Here is a 25,789-nt window from a genome sequence, read left to right on the forward strand (position 1 = left end):
TTTTAGAATTGGTGAGATGATGGCTGTCTTGAGTGATGGGGGTACGATGCCAGAACTGAGGGAAGTGTGAATAATGTGGGTAAGATGAGGAAGGAGAGAGGGGAGACAGAGCTTGACGAGGTTGGTTGGTAGGGGGTCAAGTTTGCAGGTTGAGGGTTTGGATTTGAGGATCAGGGAAGAGATAACCGTGGTGGGTGGAATGATAAAACTCGAAAGCAGGGAGGATACTGGTAGAGAGGGAAGGGTACAGTGGAGGCAGTTCGCAGTGTCACAGATGGGGGGAAATTGCTGGTGTATATTTTCGATTTTTGATGAGAAGAAATCCAGGAAGTTATTGCACAAGGTGGTGGAGAGTGAAGGGAAGAGAGGAGTATCGGGAGGGCCCAATAAATTTTTGACAGTGGAGAAGAGGGAACGCGTGGAGCCAGAGGCGGATACAATAAGCGAGGCATAGAAGTCAGATTTTGTTTGAGTAATGGTTTGCTTGTACTTCAGTATGTGGTTTAGGTATAAGTCCTTGTGGGTGGATGAACCGGTTTTTTTGAAGAGACGTTCAAGGCGGCGGGCTTGGGTTTTGAGGAGGCGGAGTTCGGGTGTGTACCATGGAGCAGAGTGCGTAAAGGATACAGATCTAGTTTTGAGTGGGGCGAAGGTGTTGAGTAGATTTCGTAGCTCACAGTTGAAATTGGATAACATGTTGGAGAGGGACGGTGTGTAATTAGTACATGAAAGGTTGTTGAGAGCAGCAGTGAAGGAGGGGAGGTCGATGTTCTTTAAGTTACGGAAGGTGATGGTGCGGGAGAGGTGGGTTTTGAAGAGAGGTAGTTTGGAGTTAAAGCAGACTAGTTTGTGGTCGGAGAAGAAGGTGTCGAGGGTAGAACATGACTGAACTGTGACGCCAGAGCAGCAGACTAAGTCGAGGGTGTGGCCTAGAGAATGTGTTGGGGAGGTGATGTATTGTTGGAGCCCAAAGCTGTCCAGACAGGAAATTAGGTCTTTTGTAGCGGTGTTGTTGGGATTGTCGAAGTGGATGTTAAAATCACCAAGAAGAATTATGTTGGCTGACAGAGAGATGAGGTCAGCTAAGAGGTCAGACAGTTCGTCCAAGAAGGTCGGGTTAGGTTTTGGTGGGCGGTAGATAGTGGCCAAGAAGGTTGGTGTGTGACCATGAATACGTGCTATGAGAGCTTCAAAGGACTGGAAGGTGATAGTGGGGTGGATGGATATTTTGTATTTAAGGTTGTACAGTATGGCGAGGCCGCCACCGCGTCCCGAGAGGCGTGGATGGGTGAGATATGTGAAGCCAGGAGGAATAGATTGATTAAGTTCAGTGAAGTCGTTGGGCTGCTGCCAGGTTTCAGTTAAGCACAGGATGTCGAGATTGTGTTTAAGAATAATGTCAAAGATGAGGGATGCTTTTTGAGAGAGGGAGCGAACGTTAAGAAGCCCAAAATGAGTGTTGTGGAAAGGTGTCGAGTCCATGTTTCTGGGGATGTTAGCTAGTACAGAGTGGTTGATCTGGCGTATACCTGATTTTCTAGGCTGAGGTCGGGAGGATGACCAGATGGAGGGGATTGGTAGTATGGAGTCAGATAGTCAGGCATGTGGGACAGAATGGACAGATTGTCCAGTGTTAGTGTGTGGGGTACAGTGAACTGCATGTTGAATGTTGGTGGAAAGTATATGGGAGCCCAGGCGGTTAGGATGCAGACCATCTCCTGCAAAGAAGGCAGGTCGGTTCCAGAAGAGGTTGAAGTTGTCAATGAATTGGAGATTGTAGGACAGGGAGACAGACTTGATCCAAGTGTTGAGACTGAGGATTCTACTGAAGCGGCCAGAGCCTCTTCCAAACGTGGGGATGGGACCAGACATGAAAATAGTCTTACCACAGTTGCTTAGGAGGTGGAGGAGAGAGATAAAATCCTTTTTAGTCAGTTCAGACCGGTGGAGTGACGTGTCACAAGTTCCAATATGAACAATCACTCTAGAGATGGAAGACGGAAGTGTTGGCAGTAATCCAGGAAGCATGGCCAAGATGTCAGAGGCCATAGCTCCAGGGAGACAGTGAGTAGTGGCGTTGAAAAAGCGTACATTCCTTATAATTGAGTCTCCGATGATTAACGTGGTTGGGGGGAAAAGGGGGCGTGGAGAAGACGCCAGTAGTTGGCCGTTTGAGTCGTGTCGTCTTGCTGACTGGCGGGGAGGCGGGGCGGTGACATCGGGTGCTGAGGTGGAAGGTGGAGGCGGCAGTTCGGTTGGTCCGTAGCTAGGGAGCCCGTGAGTGTGCCTGAGCACGGCCTCGCGAAGGATCCTACGGCGCACTGATGTAGTAGCTGAGCGGGATGGAGACTGTTTTCCGCCGTGGCAACGGGCTCCGCGAGGAGCACTTGGACTAAGGCGGGGGCGGCGGGTGTCGTCAGAGGGGAGCGAGAGCAGGTGACGGCGCTGAACGACATTGGCGGGTGACGGGGGTTGTTGGGAAACCGGAGCGGAACGATCCGGTACGTGGTTAGCGGATGAGGCCGTATGTAGGTCCGGGGTGGCAGAAGACAGAGGTGCAAATGGATTGGAGAGGTCTAGAGAGGGACGCGGAGACCCGTGGTGATATCTTTTCCGCCCACGAACCGCAACCTCGGTCCAGGAGGACCGAAGACATGGTGTAGAAGAGGAGGAGGGTCGAGGACAGGTTGACGGGTCCCATGGGGCAGTGTCCTGGAGAGTGAAGGTAAGTGTGGAGATCTTCCTCGACTGCTCGAGGGCAACGTCCCTGAAGCTAGTCAGTATGGAGTCTTTCTGTTGGAGATCGTGAGAGAGGCGGCGTATTTCCTGCTTTAATTTGGTGATTTCATTGTTTGCTAGACGGAGTAGTAGATTGGCATTGTCCGAGTTGGTATTGTCAGGTAGTGTTGGCGTTGTTGTTGTTGCTCTTGGTGTTGGTGGCGTTGTAGGAGCCTGGCTGGTTGTGTCGATCGCCATCTTGTCGGTCGCCATCTTGTCGGTGATGCAATCCAATGATGGTACTTGTTGACAGTAAATTTTTAAGATGGTGTGTTAAAACACCGTTAATTGTGTAATTGTTGCTTGTGTTGCATAGTGGTACATGACAGAGCTCATGCTTGTTGATGTTGCCTTGAACAGCTACTGTTTACAAAGCACACTCAGTATTCTAAATGTTTGCCTTATTAGACTTGCCAGTGTCAATGGAAAAGCTGGTAGTAGTAGGATTTAAACCCATGCCTCATTTGAGGTTGGAGCTTAAATCCAGTGCCACCTGTGAACACCACAGTCTCTCTGTGCTTCCTTTGATGAGCGTACCTGACAGAGGCTACACTGTACAAGTCCAACCAATGACAGGGCTAGCTCCATCTCTCAAAAGCCAATGACATGACAGTATCCACTACTGGGTTCCTGTGTCTGACCACGTGGCCAATGGACAATGGCCTAGTGTCTGACTTTGGATCAGAAGATTGAGGGTTTGAGTCCCTTTGTGGTTGGAGTTTTACTCAAGCTGGAAGTGTTGTAGTTTGGTCTACAGTAAGGTGAACACCAAAGATGTTCTATCCATGGCCCATGGCTGCTGTTTGGCTTGTTTTCCAACTATTCCTACATACATTCTTAGAGAGGAAATGGCAGAAGACAAAAGGAACTGGTATCTTCCAGAACACACCTGATCCAGGTAATAAGCAGTGGTAAGGCAGTCTGCAGATCGTAGACCTTCCTCATCTTGGCTTGATCCCCGTTGTAGCAATGCTGATGTTCATGCTGTCTTCCAATCTATGGAAACGTTCTATGACACGTCTATGTCTGATCATGTCAATATTTTATGGGTCTTGATGTGGTGAGTTTTCCAGAGATGCTGGATAAAGGTAACAGCAAGCATGTTATGTTCCGCTGTGGATAATGAGAAATATTTTTAAAATATCCAATCTGAATGGACTACCTCTTTTGCTTTCAGTCAGATGCACATTGGTATAAATGCATATCATAGTACTACAACACAAACACTGCTCTAGAACAAAGGTGCCATGTAATGAGTGGGGTTTGAACCTACATCTCTAGAAGAAACTACAATCTGAAAGCAACACTTAGATAACTCAGTCATGGTGAGCAGCGCTTTGTCATGAACTTTAGAATTAGTAGAAGTAGTAAGTCATCTGGTACTTTTTGTTTTTTGCATAGTATTAATTGGGACATAGTGCTTGCCTTGCATACTGGTTTTCACATAATATATAGTAGGAAAATATGCCACAATTTCTAACGTAAATAGTAACATAAGAACCTAAACGTGCTTATAGCGCTGTTTGTAGTCCAGTAGTAGCTTGATACTCTTTCATATATAGAAAAAAAATGGTGAAAGAACACACTCCTGTGGAGAGTCAATAGAAGAGTAATGGTCGTTAGTGTGTGTTCTTTATTTGCCGGGTATAGCTCAGTGGTAGAGCTTTTGACTGGTATCCCCATTTGCAAAGAGTGTTTTACAGATAATTACCTGTATTGTGTGATCCTGTATTCTCTGACTATATTCAGAGACTCTGTTCTTTGGGAGCTAGAACTGTTTTCTATGTAACAGTGTAGCTGAAACATATTGAATGTGCAGCTGAACTTCCTTTATTCACTACTCATTGTGCTGATAGGTTATTGCCTGATATCTCATGTGTCAGAAAAGCAATGTTTTATTGCTGCTTTTCTTGAAGAGGTCCCACTGAGAGTTGAACTCAGATCACTGGATTCAGAGCCCAGAGTGCTAACCATTACACCATAGGACCCTGTGATTGACACATGCTGTCATCAGAAACTGTGGCTACTCGACTCCACTGAACTCTTTTGTTTTGTTTTTTTTTTTGTTTTCCAATACATTTTATGGCATACAATAGATTCCTTTAACAGCAAATCAACAGCTTATTTTGCTGTGGTGCTGGTCTGTTTCCAGGCTGAATAAAATAACATAACATCCGGTACAAAAGCTTGACTTCCAACTGCCTAGTTTGATTATGGATGCTTGTTTTTGACAACATAGTGTCTGTGATATTTCTGGTAACACACAAATGCACCAGTGGACGTTGGAAAATCAGCATGTTGTGACAAATGTCATCTCAGCATTTGTGTGTTACCAGAAGTAGTTTGTAGTTTGTCAAAAATATGCATCCATAATCAAACTAGGCAGGTGGAAGTCAAGCTTTTGTACCAGTTGTTATTTTATACAGCCTGGAAACAGACCAGCACCACAGCAAAATAAGTGTCATCCTCCTTGCTCAAATGCTCAGAGTCTGTTATTTATAACAGTTATAGTCTGAAACTATAACTAATGAGGACAAACAATAAAAAACAGGAACATATAGGATTGCAGTAAGACACAGGGAAAACTGAGACTGTTGAGATCTAACAGCTGATGAGATACTTTTTTTTGTTTTTTGAGAGTTTTAAACAACATTGATTCAGCTGAGTTTTTACAGGTTGGTGTCATTGTCTTAACTGGTTTGTGTTAACAGGTTTAATAGATAGATATAACTGAGTGTCATCTGCATAGCAGTGGTAATTAATAGAGTGCTTCCTAATGACATATCCTAAAGGAAGCGTGTACAGGGTGAACAGAATCGGTCCTAGCACGGAGCCTTGTGGAACTCCATAACTAACTTTTGTTCGTGTGGAAGGTTCATCATGGACATGAACAAACTGGAATCTGTCCGATAAATAGGATTGGAACCATTTTAACGCTGTTCCTCTGATACCAATCACATGCTCCAGTCTCTGTAATAAAATGTTGTGGTCAATGGTGTCGAATGCAGCACTGAGGTCTAGGAGGACAAGTATAGAAACAAGTCCATTATCTGAGGCTAAGAGAAGATCATTGGTAACTTTTGACAGTGCTGTTTCTGTACTATGATGTTCTCTAAATCCTGATTGAAAATCTTCAAATAGTTCATTCCTGTGTAAGTGGTCTGATAGCTGCTTAGCAACAGCTTTTTCTAGGATTTTAGAAATAAAAGGCAGACCATATGCAAGAGGGTGTGTCTGAGGATGAATAGTCATGTGATTTACCTGAGAACACAAAAGACGCACTGAACGACCAGACAAAGACGCGCATAATGAGCCTTTCAGTCAATGTAGCTGAGATGGGATTAGTGCAGCACAAATCACATGACTATTCATCCTCAGACAACATCTTGCATATGGCCTTTCTGGACAAAAAGTGTCTTAGAAAATTTAAATCAGTGTATTGTTTACTGTGAATGTGTGAACAAGGTGACATTCACAGCACTCTGAAGTAAACACTATAGCCTACAACATGCAGGTCTCCAAAGTCTTGTGAACCAATGTTCTATTTGTGTTTTATGGTCTTATTTCAGTGAGTAAAAAATTTTAGTTTTGCACTAACCATGCATAAACACTTTTTTCTCAAAAACACAATCATGTATAAACTTGCTGCTCACATATTATTGTAGCCAATTTTGTGCTGATTACAGTGTTATCAGACTTTAGACATTAATATGTTTAAAAAACACTGAAAAAAAGCACAAATGTCAGGACATGTCAAAATTTGTCCAGGCCCCAAAAACCCCCTCAGACCCCAGAGGGTTAACCAGACTTCAAGCCTGTCTAACTGACATCAAGGCCTGGATGACCAGTAACTTTTTAATTTTAAACTTAGAGAAAACAGAAGTCATTATATTTGGGCCAAAAAACCTCAGAAATAACTTTTCTAAAATTATAGCTACTCTAGATGGCATAGCCCTGGCCTCCAGCACTACTGTAAAAAACCTTGGAGTTATTTTTGACCAGGACATGTCCTTTAACTCACACATAAAACAAATCTCTTCTTTCACCTGCGCAACATTTCCAAAATTAGGAACATCCTGTCTCAAAATGATGCAGAAAAACTAGTCCATGCATTTGTTACTTCAAGGCTAGATTACTTTAACATTGTAAGAATTTACTAAATATACTTCGATAGTAGATATGAAATGAAAACTGTTATCAAGTTTCTGCAGTGTAGTCGTCATTACATTTGCCTCTAGTGAAGAGGTTTGGCACAATAACTGTCCTGGGTGGGTTCTTGGACACTGTAACATTAACAAGGACGAGTTCTGTCATGTGACACTAAGCAGAACAAGAAACAGTTTCACAGTTATGTCTAACTGTATTGTCTTTCACTGATATTCAAATCACAATGAGTTAAGGCGAAGCTCCTGAAATGAGAAAACATTTCACAGACTTCACTATGAGAACAAAGAACTGGCAGTGGTGGGATTCAAACCCACACCTCAACTGAGACTGGAGCCTTAATCCAGCACCTTGGACTGCTCAGCCACACTACCACACAAACAGAGACAACAGGGAAAAATGACTGAAGGGATTTCACAGAATCCAGCATGTGGACAATGGTTGTTACTGAACATGTCTCATCAGCGGCAAAGGGGAAGATAAGATTGGAAATTTGTAGTAGGTTGCAACAACAGCAGGAATGGTTTCACAGTAGATGCCACGAAAAGAAAGTTTTCTCTGCTCTTCACATCCCAAAGGCCAGGCTTCACTTTTCTTCTGTGGTTGAGAGTCCCTCACTGCGTCTCCATCTTCACCTGGAAAATTTATGACCCCCTTGCCTCCGTTCAATTAGTGGTTTGATCTTCTCGTCATAAAGCATATGTGAAGGCGGTGGAAGGATAGGGGTGGCAGGGAGATGCCAATTTTTGAGGGTGGGCAGTGTAGACAGAACCAGTTTTACAGCTCTGTGATTTATACAGAGCCCATACACAGCATTCAGTCACAGCTTTTGTTCTGGTTTTGGAAGAAATGTTTGGCTGCTCTGAGGCTGGCAGCTGCTTCGACCTTCACCTGTAATGCACCCCTCACACCTCTTTTCTTAAAGGTAATTTGTGTGTGCATCCAGGCCTCGGGGGTGCGAGCATTGTATCATTTAGTAGTGGTAAGGAATACAAATTTAAGCACAATTATTTGAAGATGCAAAATTAACATTTACACCTTCCATATGTTCCATGAAGTATGTTGACAAGTATTTGCTCATTATACATTTATTTTTACGTAATGGTGTCATTAGCATAAATGGTAGTGGTTCTTTCTGTGCATGTGTCAAACTCTGGGTCATGGGTCCAAAAAGTCTTGGGAGTCTACCCTAAATCCAGTGGACTTGAAAAAAGGAAGATCACGCTGTGGAGCTCATTCTATGGCAACATTTTTCAACAATTTTACCTGAATCAGGTTTGATCAGCCAATTAGAAGGGAAGGGGGTGGAGCCCACTGTTGTTGTCCACCTCCTGATCTCAGTGATGGGGTGTTATGTCTGTGCTCTCTCTCTATTCAGCCAGCCTCACATCCATTCACTCCATTTCTCACAGAGCCTCATTGAAGAACTGGCCAGTTCCACTGGTAGACACAGTCTAAATGAAAGCTCCGGGGTTGTAGTGAGTGCCTGGAGGTCCTGTAGGTCCAGCAGTGACAGGTCTAGGAGAATTTCAATGCCAATTCAGAGATTTCTGAGAAGAAAGCCAGAACTCCTAGCAAAAAAAATGTCCAAATTTTGAGAAAATTAAAAATTTGATTATTAAAAAACAGATCTGTTTGAAAAATCCAAAGGGTCAGGAAAAGTCCAAACTAGCTCAGTGTGTTAGGAAAAAGGGCACAGTTCCAGGTCTTTCTGAATCCATGAAACACATGTAGACTTTCTGGGCAAACTGTAAACTGAATTATGGATCTGTGTGACTAATGTGTGGGGGAGTTAGCTCAAGTAGTGGAGTGCTTGCTTAGCATGTAGTGGGATTGATGCCCACATTCTCCATGAGTCTTTAAAGCCCAATCTTAAGACTTCTGTATTATCAGATATCTGATTTCATATGTGTACAACATGTATGAACTCAGTCCAGACAAAGACAGCAGAATGTGTTATAGACAGAGTGAGTGTGAACTTCAAAAGTGCTGTCATCCTTTCACTCCTGCTTTCCTGACTGACATGTTTTCCATAAGCAGAAGTACAGGAGCCAAGAAGCAGAACAGAATCCCAGCAGTGCCTCAATAATAACTCACTATAAACAGAATAAGGCTTGGTTTTCTGTTACCAGACACTGAAATGACACTTAGTGCAAGAAGGAAATACTGCAAAACACATGGACAGAAACAGTTACTATTACTGCCTTGTGACATCCTGAACAAAAAGGCTTTTTCTAAATAGTTAAGGTACTAATCTTCTGAGTTCTACCCTGTACTTTGATAACATTCAATGTCTCCCTCTTTGTAAAGTCATTTTCGACTTGAATATGTACTTGTAACAGTAACAACACTGAATCAGCTACAAAGATATTCTGCATTAACCTGATAGTAGTAGATAGATCGATTCTTTTAAGACTAACTCCTAAACATTATTTATATATTTCTTCATTTATTTAGCGCAATAACCTAAATTTCTGACAAGCCCTGTGTTTACTATTTTTTTATTCTTTTGAGTGACAGAATAGACACATTAAAGTCATATTACTGCCCTAGTGAGTACAACCCATTTGTGGCACACCTTGCCACTGGTGACTGTAAACTGCAGTAAACTGAATTAGTGTCATGAACATGGCAAATGTCCCAGCAAGTGTGGTCCAGTTTGTTGAATTGCAGTTGTGACTGGAGACATGAGACCTGACTTGGACATTCAAAAAGTGATTTGTGAGCATCTCTGCACTGGAGACACCGATAAGAGAGGTGAGTAGTCTAATTCACATAAGTCAGTGTCATGCTGTCTTGTAAAATATAAATTATTTACAAGTCTGTGGCTGCAAGCATTCTTTACTTTGCTGGGGTCTGTTGGGTGAGCAGCTGCAGTAAAAGGCACATCAGGAAGATTAACAAACTCATCCGGATGACTAGACATGTTATTGGCAGTGGCATAGACATATTTGATCCAGTGAGGAACAGGAGGACACTGGACAAACAGCTCTCTATCAAATTGGACACGTAGAAGATCAGGCATAATGCTGCGAAGACATCAGGTTCTGCAAGGGTCGGCTACATTAGTGATTTAATGGAAGAGTTCTTGCATGCCATGCGGGAGGACTGGGTTTGATTCCCGGCCAATGCAAAAGCAGCGGTAAATTACGATGTGGCAGCACTTATAACTTTTTGGACATTTACCCAGTAACATACGAGCCTAAACATGCTTGTAGCGAACATGCATGTAGGCTGTTTCTAATCCAGTAGTGGTGAAAAGTCAACATGGTGACCACCAGACCGCCTGACTGGCGGACTTTATTCAATCAAATATTAAAATCGATTATTAATTTTTCCTCATCAACTCATAATCTTTTTAAAGTGAACAATGATGCATCCAAAAAATGATTCTACCCCTACTGAATAATATGTGCAGCTGTAGTCACAGGAACATCAAGCTGCTTGGAGATGGTCTTATAGCCTTTACCTTGAACATGCTTGTCTATAACTTTCTTTCTAATCTCCTGAGACAACTCTCTCCTTCGCTTTCTGTGGTCCATGTTCAGTGTGGTACACACCATGATACCAAACAGCACAGTGACTACTTTTCACCCTTTAACTAGGCAGACTGACTGAAGTCATAGTGACTGTGATGAGATAATGTTTGTTGTGTATTGTTCCATCAGTAGATGTTGCTGTTGAGACAGACTCTACTAGAGTAGAGCAAGAGGAGACTTCCAGTTTTGGAGTTATGCTGTGGAGTCTGTTAATAGTAAACCATGATTTACCTCCATGGCTTGAGTCTCATTCTGTTTGCATAACAGTGACTTTGAAATGTTTTCATGTACAGAACAAAAATGATGAAAGAACACATGTGTCTCATGTGCACACTGTCCAGGGGGTATAGCTCAGTGGTAGAGCATTTGACTGCAGATCAAGAGGTCTCTGGTTCAAATCCAGGTGCCCCCTGGTGTTCCATAGTTACTTGTCTGCCTGCTATGGTTGTATTTCAGTCTTCTGCAACACATCTCAGATCACGTTTTCATTAGCTGGACTAGACTTCTTGACTCACCAACAGCAGGACATTTATCACGACATTAAGGTCACACTTTATATATTAGCCTCACTATATTCACACTTCATGTAACACCACAGCTGAAATACATTGAATGTGCAGCTGTAAGGAAAGGTCAACTGAACTTCCTATGTTCACTACTCATTGTCCTGGTTACTGACTGATATGCCATGTTTCAGGAAGTTAAAGATGTATTTACTGGTTTTTCACAGATCACATTAACATTTGAATTCAGAGTTCAAAGTGCTAACCATTACACCATTGGACTGGCTTCAAAAACTGGACAAAGTTGCCACTGTTACTTTTCCACTAGGGTAATTAACTGGTTTTCCATTAGAAGATAATATCTGGTAGCAGGTACATTTTTAGTACTTCTGAGGTTCCAAGCAAGCCAACCCGACACTAAAATGTAACTGTGATATCAGTCCATATCATGCTCTCTATAGGTAAACACATAGTCCAGAAATGTGCAGTTTCTGCTTCTTTAAAGAGATTATGTTTGACTTTTTCCATAGTCCGTAATAATTCTGTAATAAACTTTGGAATAAGAAGCCAACATCTTAGAAAAGCAGAAATCTGACCACGTGTCTAATTCACACTGAGTCTTTGTGGCTCTGCGGTTTTTGAAGGAGCCTGTCGACTTACAGACCTGTCCCATGTAGCTTTATCTCAGGTTTCCAAATGATATCCAGCAGTCTGCGCTGTCAATCAATTATGACTCAGCCAATGACAGAACAGTCAACAGGTCATGCTTTACGTAGAAAATCACCATAGGTGTCTTCCTCCTGACTTCTTTCAGGTCCACTGACATGAGCTTCTCTGAGGAGGCTGAGCAAGGAGAGATGGAAGCACAGCTCACACTGCCTAGTTTTTGAAAGACAGTAACAGGAACCTGCAGTCACTCTCCTCATGAATGTGAGGACTGTGAGTGCAGGTTATATTGATGCAGGGTCCCAGCTATTCCTTTAGTAACTCAGCACATCAAACGGAGCTACAAAGAGGTTGGGTCACAGCTACCTTTGGTCAGCTCAGGCTGAGATTTCTGAGACTGAGATGCAGTCAGTGCAAAAGCTATGTTTCTGCCTGGTTTCGAAACAGGGACCTTTCGCGAGTGAGGCAAACGTGATGACCACTACACTACAGAAACTGACACAATTAGAAACAAACAATATTACGTGCAGTAGTGCAAAGATGCTTTACAGTATTATCACCAATTCTGTGCATATTTTTGAATGGAGTAAACAGCAAAGCCAGTTGTAGTAGGTGGTCCTGTCAATGGCTTTATTCTTTTCCAGTTCTTTCAAACAGTCAATCACCTTTCTCTTGTAGGTGCTGGTGGGGTCCCTTCTTAGCTTTCCGTATATCTGTTGGTCTTCCAAGAGAGAGATTACTTTCTCATGATAGTCTGTTGTGTCTAAAACCACTGTGCATCTCCCTTTGTCTGCTGGCAGGATGGTAATAGTCTCGTCCTTAGACAGGGAAGACAAGGCCCTGCTCTCCTTGGTGGTGAGGTTGGGTGGTGGTGGCTTAGAACCTTGAGTGCTGCAATTACTTTTAGCCAGAGTTCCTCTGCTTCTGTGTTAGATAGGTCATTGTTGCGAATGGCAGATTCTGTGGCTTTAATAAAATCCACAACCGGAATATGTTTAGGCATGACTGCAAAGTTAAGTCCATTGGCTAGGATATCTCTCTGCTTGTGAGAGTTGCTTGTCTGAAAGGTTCTTAACTCATATGTCCTTTGTGGCCTGAGTGGTTCTCACATTTTCATTACTTCTCTTTCCAGTGGGTTCAGAGGAAAATGTCAAACTTCTTGCTCTGTCTTTCTTTGCCTTTCTGCTCTTGTCCCAGTTGTGCTATCAGTCGGAGTCACTGATGAACGTTATGAACAAGTCAGTGCGTATGGGCGATGTTTGTTTAAATCTGGTTGGATGACTGGATTGTAGAGCCCACCCCTGCTGTTTGGAAGCTCGAGGAAAAGACTCCCTATGGCAGGGGTTCCAGAACCACATTCTTTTGTTAAGAAAGGAGTAGGTCAGGCTGGCCAGACTAGGAATCACCAGTGCTGCTCTCTATATTTCAGCATGTGTATTTATTGTGGTTTGTTGTATTCAAAGTGTCATCTTTAGAATCATAAGCAAGGCACATTGGCCTCACACGGAAAAGGTCCCTGGTTCAAAACCAGGCAGAAGCAGAGGTTCAACTCTTCTCTGACTAACAATTGTGGTCAAGCTCTTCTACATTATGAAATGGACCAGATCAGCCTGTACTTTAGCATGCAATGGTAAACAGCAAGGAAACAAAGTCAGTGTACAACTGCAAGCAGCACTGTGACACCCCTGTTTTCATGGCATGTTTTGTATTTTTTATTTCTAAAATAAACTTGCGCACTTGTATCTGCATATCAAATTCCTCCTTCAACTGCCTTTTTTGTGTAGAACACACCCTGACATTTTTGTGTCTGGGTGTGCTCTGCCATTTACTCCCTAGTCCGGTAACATGAAGGGAGACCAGCAGGTTATCCAGTTTGGACTTATTTAGGGTTTCTGGTATCACCAAGCTGGTTTATGCTTTGTCCTGTGGTAAGGACAGAACAACATAAGACTCCCCGTCAGGGAATTGAACCCTGGTCTTCTGTGTGAAAAACACACCTGGAAATACATAAAGTGTACTCTGTTTTGTAGTTTAGATGTTTCCAGTTTTGATTTAGAACCACAGTGAATGGGTCATACACAAATCCTCAAGTTTAATCCTCATGTTCTTATTTTCAATATGAAGCTGTTTCTGTCAGTTAACTCTTAGACAATAAACTGTTGATTGCTGGGATCAAAGGATGAGCCTCCTTTGCTACTGTTTGCAGTGGGCCCAGTGCTCCAAACTACACTCCAAACTCCTCCCGTGTGTCTGAACTGCTCACCCTATCTCTAAGGGAGGACCTGGCCACCCTGCGAAGGAAGCTCATTTCGGGTGCTTGTATCTGAGATCTTGTCCTTTGGACCAGGCAGTTATGTTATTATATTGTGCTATAATTTTATATCACATGTACACTGTCAATTTGATATATCGTTTACAAAGTACTTTGAACAGCTTTTTCTGAGTAGCTTTAGCAAACCAGACTGGATCTGTCCCTAACATTACTGTAGGTCAAAGTTTGATACAGTATATGGAAACCATCTCTGCTGTAGCCACTAATTTCCAGTCTTATCTTCCCCTTTGCTGCTGATGAGACGTGTTCAGTAACAGCCATTGTCCACATGTTGGATTTAATTAAATTCCTTTAGTTATTTTTCCCTGTGTTGGCTCATTACATGCACTGTATTTAAAGACTGATTTCATTATAGTTCCCTCAACTTTCAGAGGTAAACTGTTCATAAAACCATGAGCTCAGCTGGTGAGACAAAATGCTTGTCTGGTAATTTGGCTGAATGGTCTAAGATGGGGTCTAAGATGAAGTCTTAAATCTTGATTGAGGTATGGGTCCAACTCTAACCAGTGCCAGTTCTTTGACATTGTGTAAGTTGTTCCTGCAAAGTTCTGTTTTTTCAGAATCTTCTCCTAAGAGTTAACTTGTTGTGACTTGGATGTTAATGGAAGACACACCACATAGATTCAGTGTTTGCTGGTTATGTGTGTTAAATCACAGTTGTGTTACAGTTATGGTATATTAGTGTAATTGTTGCTTGTGTTGCATAGTGGTACATGACAGAGCTCATGCTTGTTGATGTTGCCTTGAACAGCTACTGTTTACAAAGCACACTCAGTATTCTAAATGTTTGCCTTATTAGACTTGCCTGTGTCAATGGACCACTCACATAAAAACAGTGCATCCATAGTTGAATGGATTTCCTGGTCTAATATCAAAACCAGAGAAAAGAGACTAATCAGTCAGTTATATCTGAGAGATTATCCTGTTTACAATGACTAAATCTGAGAATAAACCTGCTCCTGAGCTGGTTTGAGATTGCAGATGTGTTGCCAGGACAACAATCGTACCATGACTTTGGAAGAACCAGAAGATCCAGGATCATGTCAAATAGTTGAGAGACTGTGAATTTTCACAGACTCTCAGCCAAACAGCTCCCTTAAATGGCTGGTAGTGGTGGGATTTGAACCCACGCCTCAATTGAGATTGGAGCTTAAATCCAGCGCCTTAGACCACTCGGCCACACTACCACATGACTTACGTGTTTTGTATGCCTTGAACAGAGGTATTTCCATTAGAAAAATAGGAAAAAACATTTGCCTGTACACAATAACTGTTCAAAGCAATGGTGGAGGAACAAGTCCACTTGCTTATTAATGATGTCGTAATGTCTCCAGGTCCATATAACTGCTGGGCATAGAGTCGTAACTGTGACTTACACTCCACAGCAACTTATATATTTATGTTAATGTTATGAGTGGTAAGCCTCCATCCACCCTCTACTGCTGCTGCTGTAGTTGCTGGGTGGTAAACATCAGCCACACCTCATTAACATCGGCCACTTGGACAACAGCCAGAATAGCCACATCTGTGGCACCATTGCACCAACTGCCAGGAGCTCTTGGCAGGTGACCCAGACCCTCTAAGCCTGATTCAGCAGCAACCCCCTTTAAGGTGTTTGGGGGATTGTCTCTGTAGATTTAAGACTGTGGTGTGTTATTTCTGGTGCTGTTATTATAACACTAGAATCTGATGCTTAGTTGTTGTTTCAGCTTCAAGTTAACAGTTTCAGAACAAAGTCAGTGTCTGTGTTGCCAAGTCTTGAGTATGACAGGTTTCTTTTGGAACAAACTTCCAATCTTCTCCTTTGCTGCTGATGAGACATGTTCAGTAGCAGCCTCTGTCCACATGTTGGATTCAGTGAAATTCCTTCAGATATTTTTCCCCGTGTTGTCTCATTACATGCACTGTATCTAAAGACTGACTTCATTATAGCTACAACTACATCCATGAGCTTAGCACTTGCCAGTTGCAGTTTGATGGCTGAGTGGCCTAAGGTGCTGGATTTAGATTCCAGTCTTGATTTAGCTGTGGGTTCATATCTGCCACTTCGAGTTGTTTTCTGTCCTTGGGATCTCTGTTGGTCTGGTGTCTCTGCAAAGCTTTCTCACTTCATGAGCTTCTGCTTAACTCATTTTCACTTGGATCTCAATGTAAGACACAACAGATATGTTCAGTGTTTGCTGTTTACAACTTATCCGACTAACCAGTTAATCCACATTCGAAGAACAGGCCTCTGGTCATTTGTTTTTTTGTGTGTGTGTGTTTGTAATCCTTAATAGGGAACCACATCCATCTGTTACTCTTGAAGTCAGATCTCAGAAACCCTATTTTTGTGTTTACTTGCAACAGTTTCATGGAAATGTATACCTCTATTCCACTACTTTTCATTGAAATTCACCATTTTACAAGACTACATTAATTTAGGTTTAGATCATTTCAGTGAGATTCAGATTATAAAATATAGACTATAACTTCTGAGTAGTTTTCAAATAATACAAAGACCCCTAAAAAGACATGAAAGGACCCTACAGAGCAGAGGTGGTTTCTTAGAGTGTTTGTGATGCTGAAAGCTTGACTCCAGTGAAGTGTTAGTCCAAATGATAGCTTAGTATGTACTGTGGGTCCCAGCTTGTGTCATAGAGACAAGTCAGTTTGCAACCTAATACTGGTGTGTTCAATGTACACATAACTTTGGGATGTGTTCCACGTTCCTGCTGAACAACTTTGGGATGTTCTTCTGGACAAATTCACCACTCCTCAATGAGGAATGGGCTTATCTGGGACTTGAATCCAGGACCTCTCACACCCAAATCAAGAATCATACCTCTAGACCAACGATTCACATGCAGGTGTGCTATCCTTCACATAAAATCTCACCAATTCTCTGTTTAGCAGCATTCATATTCATATTTAGGTTTATATTTATACAGACATACATTCAGTGTGTAACAGTCAGTCTCTGTTGTTGCTGAAGGAGCTACCTGGCCTGGATGACTGTTGCAGTCAGCTCACCTCAGTTAGCAGTTAGTATAAATACTGTTCTCCAATAGTAACAGTCTACTTACAGTCTAATGTTACTGCAATGATTCATAAACTGTCACCATGGAACAACCATATGAACATAATTCAAGTGTGACACTGATACAACTGAGCTCTGCCCTATAACTGTGATTAGTTTTATGACTGGAATAAAACATCCATCCATTATCCATACTCACTTATTCCTACTGGGGTCCATGGGATCTACTGGAGCCTATCCCAGCTCTCTTCAGGTGAAAGGCAGGGGTACACACATGTCACCAGTCCATCACATGGTCACATATAGACGGACAATGGGCAATTTAGAATCACCAGTCAACCCGACATACATGTTTTTAGACTGTGTGAGGAAACCAGAGTACCCACCAGCATGAAAACTCCACACATAAAGGCCACTGCAGGGTTTCGGACCAGGAACCTCCTTGCTGTGTGGCAACAGTGCTAACCACTCACTCACCATGGCTGGTTAGGTCAGTTGGTTAGAGTGTGGTGCTAATAACATCAAGGTCCTGGTTTTAAGCCCCATACTGTATCTATACCCGCTTATTCCTAATTAGGGTCACAAGGATCTGCTGGAGCCTACCCCAGCTTTCTTTCGGTGAAAGGCCAGGGGTACACACTGGACATGTCACCAGTCCATCACAGGACCAATATTAAATATTGCTTTTTAAAATGAAGTATTTCATTTCTTAAAACAACACATTGTTTTACGTTTTAAATATATCTAATTGAACACCTGAGCAAGTTGTTGTGCCTGAGCAGTTAAAGTGATGGGCTTGAATTCCGTTGAGGTCTGTCCGCACTGGTTCTATTCCTGTCAGCAGTGATATGTTACTTAGAAACTCACTACATTAATGTGTTTTATTGCCTTAGTGGACTTTGAGGACTGAGAAAACTGTTGCTGTGTGTGTTCCAGTTAGGTTAGGTTACTGCTGACATCATGTCTCATCTGAATGAGAAGAAATGAACAAACACAGTGTGTTGTCATTATTGTTTTGATGTCAGTTCCCCCTTCAGATAGTGTTTCCATAGTAACAGAGGTTAGGTTATGGTTCAGTGTAGCGCAGAGAACTGGGGCCTGTTTCAGAAAGTGGGTTTAGTGAAAACCCAGAATGTATTAACTCTGAGATGAGGGATACTCAGGGTTTTTGGTTTCACAAAGCGTGTTCAGATTGACTCTGAGTCAGTTACCGTGGTAACTCACTCTGTAACCCAAACCTGCTCACTGGCATGTTTTATAAACCGAGTTCTTCCTGAGTCCTGGGTATTCAGACTGAAGAAGAGGCAGGAGACCTGGTGTGCCCTTTTGTTGAGGAACCCATTGGTGCAGAAGCACAATTGCTTCACAGAATTTTGCGTCGAGAGACTGTAATAAGACCCTGTCTGGACATCTATGTCGAGCAGTTAATATTAAGATTTCTGTCTTATGCAGGTGATTAAATTGATCATAGTTACAGGGCAGAGCTCAGTTTAACCTGAATTATTTTCATACGGTGGTTCCATGGTGACAGATTATGAATCAGTGCAGTAACATTAGACTGGAATTAGACATTAGAGTTACTGTTGCAGTAAACCTGGAAATTCTTCTGGTAATTCTGCACAGATCAACTACTTTAAACATTTGGAGCAATGTGACGAGGTGACCGAGTGGTTAAGGTGATGGACTGCTAATCCATTGTGTTCTACACACGTGGGTTCGAATCCCATCCTCGTTGGGAATGCTCCTATTGGGCGTTCAAAGATTATTGATTACAAATGTGTTGTTACAAATCATTATAAATATAAGAATATAATAAAAGAATGTAATATACATGTTCTCCACATCCTTGTGTGGGTTTACTCCAGGTGCTTCAGTCCAAAGACATGCATGTTTGGTTGACTGGTGACCCTGAATTGTCTATAGGAGTGAAGGTATTTATCTGGAGGTGTAACCGACATCAACAGCAGTCAGCATACTGACTTTATGTGGTCAGTCTACACCACTACCACTTTAATTTGAAAGTCAACTCAAGAGGGAAAGTATACACATCACTAACACTAGATTATGATTCCTAAGGGACACCTCATTGTTGAGGGGATTCAAATCTGCGCAGGGAGACCCCAATGCATTTCAAGTCCATTGCTTTAACCACTCAGCCACTACAATTTATAGTGAAGCTTAATTTGCTGTATTTAATACAGAAATATGTGCTTTTGTTTTATTTTGAAATGAAAAATTTCTCTGTACATAAGTGTAGGTTAAAGTGTGTTACTAGGTGTGGAAACTGTGCAGCAATAATAGGAAGATATAGTAATTGGTCTATTTAGTACTGAGGAAGAACTAAAGACAAGAACCTAATTTCTGAATTAACATCAAACATCATGGCTGAACTAGCTACAAAATGCCCACACAAACTTCTATGGACAACAAAAAGAAATAAAAGCTGATAATAAATTGAATATGAATAAATAAATGTTTCAAATGTTTTTCTACATTGTTGCCAAGCTGCATGTATTTCTTTCTGTATTTGTGTGTATTAATGGAACAGGAAGTCCTAAGCTCAGTCTAAAGATGGACTGGTAAAGTGTTAGAGACAGACAGAAGCAAATGATTCCCAGCAAAGACACATGCAGCTGCACTAAATTTGCAGTTTCTTCTTCTTTAAAGAGATCATGTTTGACCTTTTCCTTAAAACACATGTATGCATAACCTTTTCCAATATTAATGACAGTACATTGTCAAAAAAAGTGTTTGTGGCATATGTCACAATTGGAAAAACAGTGCTTCAGGTTACCCAAGTGGACCCTGGTTACCTCAGTGGGTACAGCATGAGCCTTTTAATCTCAGGGTTGTGGGTTCAAGTCCCACATGGGGAAGTGTCATTATTTAAATATACAGAGCTTTGCTTCAGTTACATCTTGCAATAAACAGCATGATCCTGATGGTGCTGGTCAGCCAATGATAGAACAGTCAACAGCTCATGCTTTACTTAGAAAATCAAATGTCCCCATAAGCTTGCACTTCTATCCCCCAGTTCATCCCAGTTTAATCCTCTTATTTTCTACTTTACTGTAATTTGTCTCAGACTCAAATGCATAACCTTTTCTAATATACATGGCTGTGTTTAATTGCAATGCTGTATTGGGCGAACCCCTAGATCTAGTCCAAGTGTGAAGAAATCTGCTGAAAGGATAGATTTTCCATTGGTGGAAAATGTCTATTCAATGCAGACAATACTGTTTCTTTACCTGTGGTGTTCAGTTGCAGAACCTAATTGATTTGCCTTCAATCATTCAATTCAATTCAATTCAATTCAATTTTATTTGTATAGCGCCATATCACAATACAATCATCTTAAGGCACTTAAGGCACAACAAATACCTTTTGAGCAAGCACCTGGTGAAAGTGCAGAAGAAAAACTCCCTTTAACGGAAGAAAAAACCTGCAGCGAGAGAGGCTGAAAAGAAATCTAAAGAGACATGAGGTCAATTTCTATAGCACAACTCCAGGTCCCAGAGGCCAGTGGATCTAAACCATCCTTTGCTATACCTTTAGATTATGATACTGACAATGACACAGTTGGGAAGAAACTGACAATAAGGCCATAGGCCACTTCCTTTGGAGAAGCTAAACTCAAATGATCCAAATGTGTGTCGTCTTTAGAAAATCATAAAGGAGACCAGAGAGATTTCTTGAGACCATACAGCTGCATTCTTGTAATGTAGAGGTTAATATGTTTCACCCCTGCAGCCTTGAAAGCTGGAAGACATAAGTGCTGCCATAAGAATTCTTCCATTGAACCACCAATGCTGTGTGAGACTCTTGGTAGACTACCCTAAATCCAATGGACCAATTGCAAAAAGGTCGACCACACAGGGCAACTGCTTTCCTAGTTAAATCTGCAGGCAAAAATGGAAATGTTTATTTTGGAAAGATTAATTTATCATTTCACTAAGCTTCATTATCCTATCTCACGGGAATATTATTTACCAGGTTCACCATTTAAGTTCAGCATGTTACACTATGAACTTATCACTAAAAAGCAAAGTTCAAGTTGATATAAAAGTCAGTTGCTTTGTAGATATTTGGTGTTCACAAGGTCCAACTGTGACTGGAGCTTTTTAAGTGTCTCCCATACACACAAACTCCCATACACAGAGTTGAACCCAGGCCACCTGGGTGAAAATCAGGAATCCTAACTGTTAGACCATATGGGACTTGAGTGCCAAGCAAACTGTTGAAAATGAAAAAAAAACCTCTGAACTCTGATACTTGTTTTACTGTTGATGAAAAACTAATTATCATGACAGTGCTAACCTTAGAAAACACCAGCAGAGACTGGATATATATCACACATGGACTCAGCTGTTTCAAATCCCTGTAACTGTTGGGAGGAAGAACTACTGAGATCCTTTACTTAACAAAAAGTATAAATAAGAGTGTAATAATACTTTATTACAAGTAAACATGTACAGTCATCAAATTGTACCACAAAAATCTAATAATATGTATACAATAATATAAATATAATGATCAATAAAGTTTCATGATTGTATTGTATTTTGTTTGATTAATGTGATTCTGAAAATAAACTTAAGTTATCAGACAAATTTACTGATAGAAGACAATTTGATTTGTTGTTTAAATCAATGTTTCCATTTTATCTCTTTTTCAGCTCAGTCACAAATCAGACCTGTTTTTAGACTGGTTTGTTCAAAGCACAGAAAGCTGAAATGTTAATGAGGCTACACCCAAACTTGCCCCATGTCAGAACGAATGTTAATGATTCTATTCAGTCCTCATTAACTCATGATTACAGTGAATCCAACAGCTCACTGGAAGTGTTAAGTGTCCACTGGACACACAATATTGTTCTTTTAATGAGGCTGGTCAAAAACAACAGCAACAGACTTGCAACAATCAGCTCCATTCATTCACACATCAGTGGGCTGCATTCAGGCTATTTGCATAGTTACTAAAGCTGAGAATTGCACCATCATGGGTGATGGCTCTCAGACCTGGGAAGGGGTTGGCAGAATGTCATTACTTGTAAAAACACATTTCAAATCCAGTTCAAATAAAATCAGTTAATTCCTGCTCATGTCTAAACATGTTATAGCTAAACTGAATTCATCTGTTTGTACCAGAGTTTAAACAGTGTCAAAGTACAAGTGAATTTGTTATTTCTTGGCCTAATATGTCACCTGTAAAACACTGCCACTCACAGTTTGTTGGAAGTACTCACCAAAAGTTGGGACACCTGTAGGAATTGTTTGCATCCATATTCAAGGCTCCATTTACTTCTAGTCAAGTTGGTCACCCTAAGTAACATACATAGCAGTTCAATCTTGTTTTCTAAAAAAACAAATTTGGAACCAGAACAGAGAGTGGCAAGACAGAGAAAAGGGACTAGAATAGCCTTTTCTTTTCTTTCAGCCTATATACAGTATTAGGGTGACCAAGCGTCCTCTTTTGCCCGGACATGTCCACTTTTTACGTCCTGTCCGGGGCGTCCTGGCGGGTTTTATAAATTCACGAAAATGTCCGGTTTTTTATAGGACCATTACGCGTGTACGTAGATTGACTGGCGTTTTGCACACAATACTAGGGTACTACTTTTTTGCGCGACGTAATTACCGGGAGGCTGCCTTGTGGCCAGGTCTGCGCCGCGCGCGCAAACACACAGACGCAGACAGGGAGCAGTGCAGACAGGGATCAGAGCAGAGAGCGGAGCAGTATAGCAGGGAAAATGCCGAAGCGTAAGTGCAGCTTCACCGATGAACTGCAAAGAAAATTTCCCACATACCGTCCCGGTCGGGACAAGTGGGAGGCGGAGTGCACCGTGTGCAAAGCCGGTACATATGTCTCGGTATCCAATAAAGGTGCTGGGGATCTGAAAGCCCACATGGACACCGAGAAACATACAAAAGCTGTGAGAGGTGAGAGTTCATCTGCAAAGTTGACAGAGTTTTTTGTCAGACCAGGAAAAACAGAGGATGATGTAAATGCAGCAGAAGGTGCAATGGCTTTTCATACAGTGAAACATCCCAACAGTTACAGGTCCATGGATTGCACCAGTACTTTGCTTAAAAGGGCATTTCCTGACTCTGACATTGCAAAAAATGTTAGTAGTGCTCGCACCAAGACCGAAGCCATCGTCAATGGTGCTATAGCCCCCCACTCTGTTGAAATCACTCATGAAGCACTCAAAGAAATCCAGTACTGTGGTGTTTCCACAGACGGGAGTAACCACGGAGCAGTGAAAATATTCCCAGTCATAATCCAGTATTTTGACTGGAAGAAGGGTGGCGTGCAAACAAAATTGATTGAAGTTAAAGACACACCCAATGAGAGACAGCAGAAACCATTGCAAAATATCTCACAGAAACCCTGGCAAAAAACAATGTGTCGGAAAAATGCATTGCATTTACTGGAGACAATTGCAACACAAATGTTGGAGGAATCCGACGTGATGAAGCTGGAAAGAATGTGTTTGCAAATTTGAAGAGTTTGCTGCAAAACGAGACTATGATCGGTGTGGGTTGCCCAGCACACATATTGAATAATTGTGCACACCATGGGGCAGGCACAATAGAAATTGACATTGAGAATATCATATTCAAAATGTACCAGTACTTTCACATTTACACTGTGCGCACTGAGACGTGACGTCACAAAGTAAGAGGAATCTGGGAGAGCTGATGACTTCATCATCTTTCATCCTCTGAAACACACACAGACACTTTTGTGTTTGTCCTTTTGTCATATTTCCACATTAGCATTGAGTTTGCTTCAACATCCTCCATGGGATTGAGTGACAGGTAAGTTGAAAGCGGTGGAAAATAGTTTGATATATTGCACTGCAAAGAATTAAGAAACCAGCTGCAGTATGTCTGTGAATACACCTCAGGATTCAGTGCTTAGTAAATTAGGACTGAGCCTTTTACCAGTGGACACTGAAACCAACTAATAGTCAGGGACAGAGTTACAGTGTTTTTTAACAGTAGTGTATTTTTCTCAATATCTAGCAGTAGGTTTAGATCAGAACAAATATAGCAGCTTTGGAAGCAGCAGGACTGAAAATGTGGTAGTGACAAGATAAAGCCTTGGTGGGCCCTGTGTTAATGAAATGAAACTCAGATCAAGTGTCATGTACAGAATACACACATTCCATCCATCCATCCATTTTCAATACCTGCTTATTCCTTAACCAGGGTCACCAGGACCTGCTGGAGCCTATCCCAGCTCAAATGGATTAAAACTCAAATAGGCTCCAGCAGTTCCCTGTGACCCTAATTAGGAATAAGCGGGTATAGATAATGGATGGATGAATGGATAAAGTTGTAAACAAGTTAAATTAGCAATATCTGCTTTAGCTCCATCTAGTATCGCAGCGAGTCTCAAAGGTCGTGAGTTCAAAGCTTCCACAAGGCAAGGCTTGCTTAAAGGTTCATCTAGGACAGGAGGGGGCAGAAGCGTAGATATGCAGTACGCAGTATGTAGCGTAGATATGCTTCATTTATTCATCTCTTTTTTGCCCACTCAGCAGTACTGTATGTATGGTAGTGAATGACTGTTGTCATTCAAAATTTATGTATACTAGCTTTTTGCGACTGTCAGGATGCCTGAGTTGTCTAAGGCGCTGTGTTCAGGTCGCAGTCTCTTTTGGGTTCAAATCCCACTCCTGACAAACCAGTCCTCCTGCTGTGACGTTTCTCAATAAGAATGGGTGATGGATTAGATGGATTCCATTGTGGTCTCCCCGTGCAGGTTTGATTTCTGCTGACAAGGAGCTGTTATTTGTAACTCATCCTGTTAGTGTCTCATAAAGTAGAAGACACACATTCCATCCATCCATCCATTTTCAATACCTGCTTATTCCTTAACCAGGGTCACCAGGACCTGCTGGAGCCTATCCCAGCTCTCTTTCGGGTGGAAGGCATTGGTACACCCTGGATAAGTCACCAGTCCATCACAGGGCCGAATACACACATTGCTATGTGAATTCATGTTGTGTTCAATCTTCTCCTCTCTGCTCTCTCCATCCTCCAGAGTCAAGTTCCTGATACATGAACAGACCTGGCTGGCCTCCTGATGTGAGGTTGCAGGCCTTTGTGGGGAAGGGGAGCTTTGCAAAGTTGGCCAACTGTGCCAACAGTGCCACCAACATAAAGGTGGCCATCAAAATAAGCAAAGACGATCCCTTTGTCACTGAACGAGCACTGGAAAAGGTGAAGCACACACTGTTTACTGGTCAACATGGCTCCTTCCTCCATGAAAGATGCAGTTATCTGTAGATGAGCTCCTGGATCGGAGTTTGCGTGAGTAGATGGAGCAGAGACATTTCCAGGAGAGGACAGGTCTACATCAGGTATGTTGGATTTTGCTCATCGCTGTCCTTAGAAGAATCAAATGTAAAAGGATCTTGTCAGAGCATGTTTCATATTTAATGAGACATCAATATGTTGTCTTCACTGACAAGATATGTATTAATATATATCTTTGTTCTGCTTTTCTGTCTGTTTTTCAGTGTATTTGAGACTTTCATTTTCTGTGTTTCTGTCTATTCTTAGATGTCTGTGTGTGTTTATAACTATCTGTATCTGTATCTCTCTTTTTCTGTCTAATTCTCTCTTTCTCTCGTTATTGTTTCTGTCTGTCTTCTGTCTATCTATGTCTCTGTCGTCCTCTCTCTCTATTATTGTGTATGTTATTTGTTATACTGTCTGTCCCTCTGTTTTTCATTTCTTTATCTATCTTTTCTTTTTCCTTCTTTCTGTTTTTATTT

At 41.8% G+C, this 25,789-nt stretch overlaps 5 non-coding genes across 5 annotated transcripts; 2 read left to right on the top strand and 3 right to left on the bottom strand.

Annotated features, from left to right (window-relative positions):
• Positions 1-4,694: 4,694 nt before the first annotated feature.
• Positions 4,695-4,766, bottom strand: trnaq-cug (transfer RNA glutamine (anticodon CUG)). The gene has a single exon. It is a non-coding gene; the product is annotated as a tRNA-Gln (tRNA).
• A 6,055-nt stretch (positions 4,767-10,821) lies between these two features.
• trnac-gca (transfer RNA cysteine (anticodon GCA)) lies at positions 10,822-10,893 on the top strand. The gene has a single exon. It is a non-coding gene; the product is annotated as a tRNA-Cys (tRNA).
• Positions 10,894-12,073: 1,180 nt separating this feature from the next.
• Positions 12,074-12,146, bottom strand: trnav-cac (transfer RNA valine (anticodon CAC)). Its single transcript has one exon. It is a non-coding gene; the product is annotated as a tRNA-Val (tRNA).
• Positions 12,147-15,087: 2,941 nt separating this feature from the next.
• On the bottom strand, positions 15,088-15,169 carry trnal-uaa (transfer RNA leucine (anticodon UAA)). The gene has a single exon. It is a non-coding gene; the product is annotated as a tRNA-Leu (tRNA).
• A 3,485-nt stretch (positions 15,170-18,654) lies between these two features.
• On the top strand, positions 18,655-18,736 carry trnas-gcu (transfer RNA serine (anticodon GCU)). Its single transcript has one exon. It is a non-coding gene; the product is annotated as a tRNA-Ser (tRNA).
• Positions 18,737-25,789: the final 7,053 nt, after the last annotated feature.

Source organism: Mastacembelus armatus, unplaced genomic scaffold (assembly GCF_900324485.2).
Source record: "Mastacembelus armatus unplaced genomic scaffold, fMasArm1.2, whole genome shotgun sequence".
NCBI lineage: Eukaryota > Metazoa > Chordata > Actinopteri > Synbranchiformes > Mastacembelidae > Mastacembelus > Mastacembelus armatus.